This window comes from Spermophilus citellus, assembly GCF_964194105.1.
Source record: "Spermophilus citellus genome assembly, chromosome: 7".
Classification (NCBI taxonomy): Eukaryota; Metazoa; Chordata; class Mammalia; order Rodentia; family Sciuridae; genus Spermophilus; species Spermophilus citellus.
In genome coordinates this window covers 83,847,434-83,860,707 of record NC_138188.1, presented here as the reverse complement: position 1 = coordinate 83,860,707, position 13,274 = coordinate 83,847,434, and the positions used below count along the sequence as shown (strand labels likewise).

Sequence of the window (13,274 nt, the reverse complement as noted above, 5' to 3'; positions counted from 1 at the left end):
AATAAATAAAATAATGGTGAAAATACGTCCCCCAAAAATGTCCAGTTCCTACTATGATATGTATGGCACTAATTACCACAAAATGAAGAACAGTGGTTTCAGTATTAACATCAACTACAATAAATAACTGTAAACTAGATCTAGCATTAAAGTATACTTCAGATGCAAACTACAGCCTCCACAGTAATAACCACAACAACATGAATGGTGAAGGCCAGGAATTATATAAGCTAAATAGTTTTATAAAAGAGTAAAACTACAGTTCATTAAGAGGAAAAAAAATGGGTTAGGAAGGCAAAAGAAAGTTTAAAATATTTATAAGGTGAAGAGGTAAAGCAGAAGAGGTAGCAAATGGAACAACTGAAATAAGTAACAAAAAGGAAGAACAAGCAAATTTGGCTATTGGAGGTAGAAGAAAGAATATTAAGAGAAACAAAAACAATAGCAAAACAGTCAAACCAAAAGAAATAACAAAATCCCTGATTCTTTAAAGTCAAAAAAGTAGAATGACAAATGGGTGGGAAAAAAAAAAGTGAAGGAGGGGTGGGGAATTAGTGTGTGTCCAGGAACCAATTGGCACAAGAATGCAGAGGCACACACACATGCACTTGATGGAAAGGAGAAAAATCTGAATGAAAATAAAGGGCTTCAACTGAGGTGGTCAGAGTGTTGACAAGGATGGAACTGCACTGCCTTTTTCATTCTTTTTCAGCATTTCATTCCCTCCAATATCTTTGGAATCAGTTGCTAGAGGGTTATAAACTTTAAGAGGTGTAATGTTTCCTTTTTTCATATTTCTTGTATTTCTCTGTTGAAATTTGAACGTTCATGGAATGGTTATTCCTTCCACTTTTATTTGAGAGCCTTCCTACTAAGCAGCCTTACCTGATGAATTGGCTGGGGATTTCTGTTTGTTGTATAGTGTTGAATTTAATTACAATTGAACTTCAGTTTTCCTATAGCTTCTTTGGATGTGAGTAGTGGCTTTTGGCACAGTGTGTACATGGCACAGCCTGAGAAACTTGCTTTTTCTGTTTTTTTTTTTTTTTTTTTTTTTTGGGGGGGGGGTGTGGTTTAGACAGTGGAATAGATGGGGTATAACCCTTGTGTTCTCTCTGCTGTTACTATAGGGGTGAATGTCCAGGATTGAGATTTTGGGCCCACCTTTGCCATGTCTACTTGGGCCTGGGTTCACAACTGAGGGATTTTATTTCCCCCGTCCTTTAAAGTATCCACCATGGTTTGAAAGAGATTAGGTCATGGCTGAAGTAAGATGGAATTTCTCTGAGCTTGGGTAGGAGTATAGCTTAGTGGAAAAGCACCCACCCAATGTGGTCAATGTACCACACTGATAAACTCCCAGTGCTTGATAAACCCCCAGTACTACATAGAAAAAAAAAACAAACAATAACATACAAGAAAAAAGAAAACAAATTAGACAAATAAAAATAACAACGCAAAAGCAATAGAAAAGGGGCAACAATAATAAAAATCATCTACAAAGTTTTTAAAAAATAAAGAAAATTAATTTTTTAAAAGAAGAGGAAAGCAGAAGAATAGTAAATAGATTCTTCACAAAAACAGCAATGACAAAAATATTTGTATTCATAAAAATTAAGAATTTCTCATTGCTGGGCACTGTGGCACACATCTGTAATCCCATTGGCTCTGGAGGCTGAGGTAGGAGGATCGCAAGTTCAAAGCCAACCTCAGCAAAAGTGAGGCACTAAGCAACTCAGTGAGACCCTGTCTCTAAATAAAATTCAAAATGGGGCTGGGGATGTGGCTCAGTGGTTGAGTTCCCCTGAATTTAATTTCGAATACCCCGCCCCCCAACACACAAATATTTCTCCTCCACTGAGGTCCTCAGTTGTTTGGATAAGAGTAGATATTCACACATTGTACAGATGTCTTTTTAGGCTCAGTTCTAGGGAAGAGAACAGAGGCTAAGGTTTTTCATCCCTCTTTTCTTTTTTAGTTTGTGGCCAGAGCCAGTTGGAATATCTCTCAGCTGCCCTGCACACCACAAAAGCGAGTGGAACTCAGAGCTTCACAGGCTAAGTTTTACTCTGAAGTTATTTTGGCTGCACACTGAGAACTGGCCATATGAGTCACCAAGCTAGTACAAAGTGTAGAACTTGTTTGGAGCGGTTCCCTCCAGTGCCCTTCACACTTTAAGGGCAGAGCTGATAGGGGACACTAAATATAACAATGACTCTGAGGCCTTTTGTGCCATGTACCCTGAAGTTGGAGAGCAGCCCTGTAGTCACAAGTATTTGTGCTGGGGGCAGCAGGCCTCATACCTCTAGTGTCCGGAGACGGCTTCTGCACAAAAATCATGTGCCAGTGCTTGTTCCCCTGGACTCCTGCATCTGGCTTCCTAGACCATAGGTTTTAAAGGGTAAGCATCCTCTATTTCCTTATGTGTCACACTTCAGTTTCCCACTGCAGAGGATTCTCAGCAGGTTTGTGTCAAACTGACTCTCAGGGCAGCTGCCTACTGCATAAGTACAGTAATATTGCCAAAAGGACCTGGAGAAGAAAACACAGGTGCCTTTGATTCCCAAAACAGTAAGCTCCCATAAGGCTTTCTCAAGATGTCTCTTTGTTACAGTATCCTGAGATGGGTGAAGTATTTCTGTAGAACCAGTTTGCTGTGTAGATCCCAGGTCTACTGTCAGTGTAGAGTTTAGCTTTGCAAGTGCTGATTTGTGTGCTAATGATGGACCCCTGGACTCTCCCTTTTCATCTCTACCCCTCACTCTCTGCCATATGATCAGTGCTGGGATGCTCCTTTTTTCACCTTCTATTCCAGTATTCAGAGTCTCAGAGTTTCTCCAAGTGTCTGTACTCTGTTGAACTTCAACCTTCTCCTGCAGTTACTGACTTTGATATCAATGCAGGTGCTTTCCAGTTATTTTGACTCCGTCTTGTGGAGGTCTTCTCCTCAGAACCTCAGTTTTAATTACAGAGGCTTTATAGTATGTTTTAATGCCTGACAAGTCTAGTCTTTTTCAGGCTATTCTTGCCTGTTTATTTACCCATAACAAGGTTAGTATCAACTTATATAAAAAAGTTTGTAGGTATTTTTATTAGGATTGTGTTGTTTATAAATTAGCTTTATGATGTCAAGTCATCCTGTTCAAGAACAACAACTGTTTTTTGATGTCTTTCAGGAGTGTTAAGCTTTCTCATATAGGATTTTTTCTTAAATTTATTCCTAGATATCTTTACTTTGTAAGTGAAGGTGTTTTTGTGTTTGTTTTGACATTATATCTTTTAACTGGTTCCTAATTGTGTGATGATTAGGTTTCTGTATGGTGATTTTATATTCTGCTACTTATTATTTTTATTGTTTCAGTTTTATGATTCACTTTCTAGGTGTATCACAGCTGTAAATAAAGATAGTTTTAATCCCTATTTTCCAATTCTTATGCCTGTGATTGAGTTATCTAATTACATTGGCTGATACCTCAAATTAAGTACAATATTAAATACTAGTGGAAATAGTGAACATCCTTTTCTTTTTCTGATCTTAGTGGATATGTTAAGGAAGTGACTTAGCTCGGGTTGCTGTAACAAAGTACCATAGATTGGGTGCCTTAAAAAAAATACCAGTTTATTTTCTCAAAAGTTCTTGAAGCTAGAAGTACTAAATCAGGGTGCTGTCCAACCTGGTTCCTGATGGGGATCCTTTTCCTGTTTTTTCAACATAAATCTACTAGTATGGTATATTATATTAATGGGTTCCCTCATAGTGAACTCTTGCCAGCTGACCCCCCTCTGACGAGATGAGCTGGGTTCAAAAGAGCTGGCTGCAACATTAAGATAAGAAAACGGCAAAGAAATCACGCCACACATGGACAGGAGTTTCTCAGATCAAGGGTAGGATGGCTCTGTGACCTAAAGGGTCAGCTGGGAAAGAGTGTGTGCACCTGGAATCTCTTTATTTTTATAGGGAGTACCCACAAAGAAGATTTGATAGAATGCTCTTTACCAAATAAGGCAGGGGATAAGAAATTTCAGAGGTGGAGTCTTGCTTTTTGATGTCTTGTGGTCAGCAGATTGATTGACATCTTGGCAAGTTACACCCATCTTAGATGCTGTGTGGGATCACAGGCAGTGCGAAAGGAGAGGCACACAGCCCAATCAGCATGCAGTACCAGACCTGTCCCCTCATATAGTTCAAATGAACATAGCTCACACGCACAGCCCATGGATGGCTCACAACAGTGAACCAAGTATGCATTTGTGAAATAAATACCACTTGGTTATGGTAAGTCATTCTTTTAATTAGGGATTGAATATGTTTCAGAATGCTTTATTTAGTATTTTTGCATAAATATTGATAAATCATATTAGCTTATAATTTATTTTGTATTATCTGTATCAGGTTTAGTTATTGATGTTACACATACATAGAGAAACAGCTATGAAGTTTTTTCTCCTTTTGCATTCTGTAAGAAATTTTATAGAGCATTTGAATAATCTAGAGTCTTAAATGTTTCACAGGAACCATCTGAGCCTGGTGCTTTTTGGTAGGGTAGTTATTAAATAACTTTCCTAATTTCTTCTAAGGAAATTGGTCTCTTTAAGCCTTCTATTCCTAATGGATTCAGTTTTAGTAAACTGTATTAAATTACCAATTTCACCTGGGTTTTCAAATTTATTTGCAATAACATCTGAAAAATGGAATCTAATAATTTTTTTAATGTTTATTTTTGTATTTTATTCAATGGTTGTTTTCCTCTTATCATTATCCTTTCCCTCTTTTTTAATATTAACTAATTGTTTGCCTGTTTTGTTAACTTTTTTCAAAATATGACTTGATTTATTAGACCCTTCTTTCAGTTTTATTGATGAAAGCATCTGGGCCTATGAATTTTACTTTGATTACATCATTAAGCTTTACCTTCCATGGATATTGTGTATCAATTGAATCAATACTTTTTAGGAATTTTGTAATTTGAGTTTAGGTTTCTCTTTTACCCAGTTTTTAATACATTTATTTCCAGATAGAAGGACCTTCCTTTGTTATTGTTAATAATTCCCATTTTATTATATTGTTGTCAAAGAACACTGTTTGAAATATTTCTACTTTATGGAACTTACTGATACTTTATGACCTAATCTATACTGCTTGTGTGTGAATGTTCCATGTGTGCTTGATAAGTTTATTCTCTAATGTCAAGATCTAAAGTTTGATTTGTTCTATCTCAATTCTTTTATTATATATGTCTTCTGTATCGCTATTTACTTGGTCTTCTATTAGTATTTTTTCTATTGGTGAATTTCATGGGCTTTATGCTTTTCTAAAGGTTTTTGCTGTGTTACATAAATATTCATGATTTTAATATTTTCATTTTAAATTGTGACTTCTAACATTAAAACATTGTCCTTTATAATGTTAATTTGAATTCTTCATTGTTTGATATCAACATTATATGCACACCTTTCTTATTTGTTATTTTCTTTTCTTGGTATACCTGTCTTAGCCCATTCCTTTATTGTTAGTATTTCTAAATCATTTAATTTTGAATGTATTTCTTATATAGAGCATATTTTGGGGTCTTTCTGAATCAAAATGAAAAAAAAATTAATAGCTAAGTTAAATCCTTTGGCATTTATTTATAAAACTGATGTTTTGTTTCAATTCTTTTATACTATTTTAAGTCACATGAATTATATAAAGAGCTATTTTTTCAGAGTGTGTGTGTGTATTTAATGCTTATAGTCTCTGTTTTCATAATCTTTTGCTCTGACTTGTCCATTTTTAATGTATCCTTTATCTTTCTGCCTACTGTTTGTTATATTCAGTGAACTATTCTACTTTGCTCTCCCTTCTCTTCCCTATTTATTCTAGTCAGTCTATAATTGCATAACATATAGCCTATATCATATAACATATCATTCTTCTTCAATTCCCTTGCTAACTTCTCTGTTCTGCAATTATAATAAATGTTCACTATCAGTATTTTTGTTCAAGTTTCCCAGTATATATTGATTGGCTGAAGTTCAGTTTTGAATAGTTATATACCTTAAGAAAGGTATGGGTGCAGTTTTTCTTGCATATACAAAACTGCTTAATTAAAAAAAATTGTGACCTTGAGATTTGAAGGGGCAGTTTGATTACATATAAATTTTTGATTTACATGTTTCTAAGCAGCCCTCCAGCCTCAGCCTACTGAGCTGCTGGGATTACAGGTGTGTGCCACCAAGCCCAGCCCAATAGTCTAATATTTTTTAAAAAAATTAGGTCTATGATAGCCTATTATTTTCAGCTGGTGTGTCTTTGTTGAAACTGCTAAAACCAAAGCTAACTCCAGCCAAAAATAAGAGTGTATTATCAATAACAATGTAAGAGAAAGCATTACGGGAAGACCTTTTGGTCATTCAAAAAGAGAACACTGAATCACACTAAGGGGTTTAGTTTTACAACTCCATATCACTCTGGCCCACCAAGCACAAGGTGCTTCTTTTTTTTTTTTTTTTTTTTAAGAAACTGTTGGTGGCTGTAATTTAATCATGGCATGTACTCTAAACATTTATTAACAACTATAATGGCTTCTGTCAAGATCTAAAGTTTGATGTGTTCTATCTCAATTGTAGATAGACATGTCAACTGTGCATTTGTTCTACCCCACTACACTAAGCCTTTTGAGGGCAACACTTAGTTTCATCATTGGATCCCCAGCACCTACCTTATAATATACACTCAATAAATTCTTTGAGAATTTCAAGTTTTGTTTTTGAGACTGGAATGTTCCTATACTAAGTACTAAGAAATTGTTTCTAAATCACTTTGTTTGCAAATTATGATGGATGCTCTTTAAGCAAGTTCCATTTCCCCCTATTGAAGGTGGACAAAACTTATGTGCTTTTGTTCTAGCAAGTAACTCTGTGTCCTCCACCTCATCTTGCTAAGCTGCAATCTCCTAAGAGGAGCATTGCTCCATAGTACACCTCTTAGTAATTTGAATGAGTTTCCATTTAGTTGAGAATATAAGTAAGATTTCTTAATTTTCATAATAATATTAACTCTCATTCTGGTCTATCTGAATCTGATGCATCTTCCCTCTCTTTAACACACAGTATTTCCTTTTTAGCATCTTTTCAGAGTTTACTTTGCTACTGTTTCTTATCTACTGAAAGTGGGGTGGATAATGGACATTGGAAGAGGTATGATAACCTTATATAGTCTCTGAACTCTACAAAGTAGATAGAAACTCACTGGTAACATGGGCTAGGCAGGTAGAATAAATGAGTGGAATGGAATAGGCATGAGAAAAATAACAGCATGATGATGAGTGAAAACTGCGCTTCAGAACTGGAGACATTGTGGAATAGGTCAATGTAAAACTGGAGTGTGACTTTCTCTTTCAGCTGCTTCTTAGATACAATCATTTGGAAAACTGGCCTTGGTATTCTGTACTAATGGAATACCTGAGATAATTAGCTTTACAAACAGGAAAGATTTATTTTGGCTTGCAGTTTTGAAAGTTCTAGACCGTGATCAGTTGGTCCCATTGCTTTGGACCATGGCAAGGAAGCACATCATGGTGGGAGGGCATGGTGGAACAAAACCACTTGTCTAATTGTCAGGCAGCAATAGAGAGTGAGGAGGGGGCCAGGCTCCCACAATCTTCTTTAGTAAATGCCCCCTAAAAACCTCCTATCAAGTTCTACCTATTAAAAATTCTCCTGCCTCCCTATAACACCACCCTGATTATCAAATCTTTAACACTGGGTCTTTGGGAAACATTCAACATCCAAATTATAGCAGTTTTCTTTTATTTTCCCCCATTTTTAAAAGAGAAGCTGAAAATTTAAAATTTATGTGAGGTTTCCAGATTTTTAAAATTTTGGCAATTAATTTAAACATTTTTGAAAGAACTTATGGCCCCAAACTGTACAGACTATGAGGCCAAGTAAAATACATCTGTGGGCTGGTTCAGATCCAAAGCCATACATTCCATGTTCTGCTATATATTTCCATCAGACTTGCTCATCCAAAAGTGATGCAAAAAGGTATTCTAACTATAGAGTAAAGTAAGTTTCCAGTTGTATTAATTTTCTGTTTGTGTCATAACAAATTACAACAAATTTTGCACCTTAAAACAGCACAGTTTATTATCTCAGTTTCTGTAAATGAAAAGTTTGGGCACTTCATGACTGAATTCTCTGCTCAGGGTTTCACTGATGTCATCTAGGGATACAATTTTTGTCTGGGGTTCACAGTTCTCTTCCAAGTTCACTGGTTGTTAGCAGAATTCACTTTGTTGAGTTGTAAAACTGAGGTCCCATTTCCCTGGTAACTATTGGCCATGGACTGTTGTCATTTCCCAGAGGCTGCCTGCAGTGGCCCTGATGGCAGTTCACAGCACAGATGTGTGCTCTCTTCTAAGCCAGCTGGCATGTGTGTCTCTAGTTTCCACTTCTGCAACTCATTGGAGAAAACACTATGCTTTGAAAGGGCCTGATTAGGTCAGGAGTGCACCTAAATAGCTTCCTTTTGCTATATAGTTAACATAGAAATCTTAATTTTTTTTTTTTTTTTTACAAAACAGGAAAATACCATAGAGACATAAAAGGATCACATGCCAGAGGAAATTTTTAAAGTAAACACACACTGGAAAAGTTCTCCTTTACTAATTAATCAAGAAAATAACAAATTACCACTTTCTTTTATCTCATCCTGCTAGAGTAGAAGGAATAAATTGGGATAGTCGTTCTAAAAATCAGTTTCATAGTCTTTAAAAAAAATTTTTTTTTTTTGTAAAGGGGATTGAACCCATTGGTGCTTAACCACTAAACTATGTCTCCAGTCCATTTTGTATTTTATTTTGAGAGAGGGTATTGCTAAGTTGTTTAGGACCTCGCTAAGTTGCTGAGTCTGGCTTTGAACTTGAGATCCTCTTGCATTGGTCTCCTGAGCCACTGGGATTTCAGGTGTGTACCACCTTGCCTGGCTCCAGCCATTTTTACATTTTATTTTGAGACAGATTCTAACTTAGTTGCCAAGGTTGGCCTTAAACTTGAGGTCCTCCTGCCTCAGCCTCCCAAGCCTCTGAGCTTACAGGCATGTGCCACACATCCAGCTCAGTTTAGTAGTAGCATATGTTACAGTTGGAGAGACAGTATGCATGAGTGGATTAATACATAGATAGACAAACAAGTGTATATACACTTGTATAAGCTTGTATTTATTTAACAATTATTATAACCCTATGACATAAATACTATTGCTATTTTCATTTATCAGATGGAAAGAGCTGAGGCACTACAAAGTGTTATTGGTGGTTATCTCTGTAATAAGATTACATGAGGATAATAACTATTTCCTCTTTATTCTAATTTTTTTTCATTTTGTAAATTTGTAACAGTTTTAAACAGGGAAAAATGGTAATAAATCTGTCTTGAAGTAAAGACTCACCATATATTTATAGTTGTTGTATAAATTAGCATAATTGTTTTGAAAGCAAGAGAACTGTGTAACTTCTTTTGAATGGCCAAACTGCAGAAATGGAATTAATGAACCATTTAGAATGCCCAGATAAGGAATAATGTATTTTCTTCCTTTCCCAGAATATTTTGCCACATGTTTAATAACATTACTTTTAAGTAAAACCTATGATTAAAGGAGGTGAGAAACAGTCATCTAGGCTGGGAATAAGAGGTGAGGGCTGGAATTTCCATGGTATACATTAGATTCATTAAAATACGTAGAAGATTAGCAATTGTATTTTTCCCTTATTTTAAAAAATTTATATTGTATACCTGTGTCTCACAGAACAAGTAAAACAACATTTTTTATTTCCACCACAGAAAGTACTATAATGCTTTTATCAAGTATCTATATGATTCTTTCCCCATTGAAAAAAATTTTTAAACCTTAACTTTTTAAGTTGTTTTTACTTCAAAATTATATTTTTGTCCAGTTATTTCTTAATTTTCCTAAAGCACTTTTAAATTTAGTCTAATAATTTATGATTCCCTAGTATTAGTATACACAACATAATTTTTATAAAGACACCTTTGTATCACATGATAGCTATTTTTTAAATGTGATCCTGTTTGGGGGGTACCAGGTATTAAACTCAGGGGCACTCAACCAGTGAGCCACATCCCCAGCCCTATTTTGTACTTTATTTAGAGACAGGGTCTCACTGAGTTGCTTAGTGCCTCACTTTTGCTGAGATTGGCTTTGAACTTGCAATCCACCTGCCTCAGCCTCCCTAGCTGCTGGGAGAGTATGCTCTTTTTAGATACCTGGAAGTATTTGTACTAAGTACCATATCCAGCCTTCTAATAAAATCACACCTACTTAGGTCCTTAAAAGGAAAAGAACAGCTAGTGCTTCTGAACCAGGGGAATCTGTTGTTCACTTTTAGAGGAGTTAATTGGAATATGTAAATATTTTCTTAATGTAATTGCTCTTGCCTTTACCTATTCCCAGTTTGTCTTAAGAGTTGATGTTATGGGCACTGATTCCGCACACATTTGACTTTGGTACTAGCAAATTATTGTATATAGCTTGAGATATTTGCAGCACTTAAGAAAATATTTGGAACAGAATGAAATATGTATTACTTTGTTTTAACATTAGGTCAGGATTTTAAAATTTTTAGTATCCAAACTATTACTGTATTTAATAATATTTGTCCTACTTACTGGACTACTTCTGAGTTAATATTAAAAACTAATTTGAAAGAGTTAACCATTTTTTTCTTCTTGTAAGTGTTCCAAGACCTCCATCTGAAACCATGGGTAGTACTGAACCCTATGTACACTATGATGTTTTTACCTATACATACAGATGTATGATAAAGTTAACTTATAAGTTAGGCATAGAGATTAACAGCTACTAATAAAATAGAATAATTACAACAGTGTACATTAATAAAAGTTACATGAAGATTGTGTCTCTTTTAAGAGTCAAAACAGATTAATATTTTTAGATTGCAGTCAGCTGTAGGTAGCTGAAACCATGGATAGCAAAACTACAGATAATGGAGACTACTGTATCAGATGATAATTATTTGTAGGGTTCTTTTATAATGTATTGAAGCAAAAAATGGCTTAAGAATCATACACTGGAAAGAATAGAGTCAACCTCTGCAAATAGTTTTCAAAATGAAGATGGTATAAATTCAACAATAGTGCAGTTAAAGACAGAGGTAGTATTGTAAGATTGCCGCTTCCAGTATGGCTATTAATTCAGAAAACCAATGAGAAGTGATGGGGAATTGAGAAAAGACAAAAAGACACATACAGAGAGAAAGCTGGAACCAGGTGGCACACTATCCTTTGATGGAGGAATAATGACCCAGAGCTAGCTCAGCACATTCATTGTATAGATTTTATCATCAAAAGATTATTTGTGGGTCTGGGGTTGTAGCTCATGGTGGCAGTGGGCTTACCTAGCATATGTGAGGCACTTGCTTCGATTCTTAGCACCACATAAAAATAAAAAATAAAATAAAGGCATTCCATCCATCTATAACTACAAAAAAAAAAGAGTTATTTGTAGGAAAGTTGCAGGAAAGCAGACAGACTTGAAGGTTGCAGTGAAACTTGCGAGACATTGAGGTTATCTTGTTATGCCCAGAATTCTCTTTTCCTGGGAATTGGTGTCTGAGCTCAAGGTTCAGACTGATATAGCTCTGTACCTTGGCATGGAGCCTTCTCAGGCTGGGCATCACCATAGCAACTGGGCCATCTTGATCTGCACCTTTACACAGGCAGTTTCCAGTGCAAAGGCAGCCATGGGGCAGTCAGAGGTCATGATTCAAATCATCACTCTCTACATAAGATGTTTAGGTGATTTATATCGAAAAACAAGCTGAAATATTTACTAATTAAGGGATGAGACCTGATGAGACAGTGAGGGAAAAAGCAAAAGGATTGTTGCTGTTTTGAAAAGGAGAGTGATTGGACCATTGTGGACCTTTATGTACTCCCTGAGTACTTACAGGGGTCACTCACAGGAAGAGAGAAATGCTGTTATTGAACACGTCACAACTCTTTGGGAAGCATCATTTATTTTATTACTGTGAGTGGTGTGTGGAAGGGAAAAAAAGTTCTAGGTAAGGCAGAGAATTTAGTTTGTGCTGTTATATAACAAAAATACTGTAGACTGGTGACTTAAACTGCAAACATTAATTTCTCATAGTTCTGAAAGCTGGTAGCCTGAGATCAGTTGAATTGTGAGAGCACCATCCTCACAAACTAATTCTCCTCAAAGGTCCCATCTCCAAATATTATAATATTGGGGCTAGAATTTTTGACATATGAATTTGGGAGGACACATTCATTCATTCACATGAGCAGGTATGAATGTTATGATGAAGCCCACTATTATGTTAAGCATGTGCCCCAATAAAAAAGTTAATTCTTTTAAAAAGTTCCTTATGTGACCAACTTTGTTCCCCTTTTTTCCCAAGTCTGACAGCCATTGATGTTTTCCACTTTTATTTTGTTTGCCTTTTCTAGAAATATCATACAACTTCTTCTTAGCCTAGTGTTTTTGAGGTTCATGGGTGTTGTCCTTTGTATTGTTGAGGAGTAGTAGTCCAGTGTATGAGCATACACCACATTTTGTTTGTCCATTAGCTAGTTGATGACCAAATTGTTTGAGTTTGAAACAGATGGAAATAGTGCTACTATGCATAGTCTTTTTGTGAACATGTTTTTCTCCCTCATGAGTAGAGAGCTAGAAGTGAATTGCTGAGCTGCGTAACTTTTTTTAGAAACAGCCAAACTATTTCAAAAATGACTGTACCATTTTATATTCCTGCCATTATTGTATAAAGGTTCTGATTTCTTCACATCTTCACCAATGCTTGATGTCAATCTTTCTGACTATAACCATTCTTTTGGGTATATTGTTTAGTTTTAATGTCATTTCACTAATAATGAATGATATCCCTGAAAGTCCACATTACTTTTAATCAAGAGATTTTACTGTAGCTTGAAACAGTTCTTGGGATTCTTATTCAGAATTTGTTAGATGAGTTACCAGCCATATAAAGGAAATACATTTTTATCATTTATTGATATCTTGCTTTAATTCTTGTTTCTTTGAATACTTAAATATATAATGAGGATATGTTACTTTTTATATATCTGTTAGACATTTAAAGATGGAAGTTAGGTTGTTATTTGTATTGAATCTGAAGTTCAAAAGGCTGAGGGTGAAGTTTGTGAGTTGTCAAATCATAGTTAAAGCCACAAGAGTGGACATGATCACCTAATAGGTTGAGTAGAAGCCTGAC

General features: G+C 35.5%; 1 protein-coding gene across 4 annotated transcripts in view; it reads left to right on the top strand.

Moving 5' to 3' along the window:
* DCBLD2 (discoidin, CUB and LCCL domain containing 2) overlaps nucleotides 1-13,274 on the top strand; it is an 83,831-nt gene that overhangs the window by 32,582 nt on the left and 37,975 nt on the right. Inside the window, exon 1 of one of the 4 annotated variants that reach the window (XM_081302612.1) lies at nucleotides 2,310-2,401. The exons of the other annotated variants lie outside the window; for them this stretch is intronic. The gene's annotated coding sequence lies outside the window, so the exon portion shown is untranslated. Of the gene's footprint in view, nucleotides 1-2,309; nucleotides 2,402-13,274 lie in introns of those variants that run through there. 4 annotated transcript variants of the gene reach the window in all.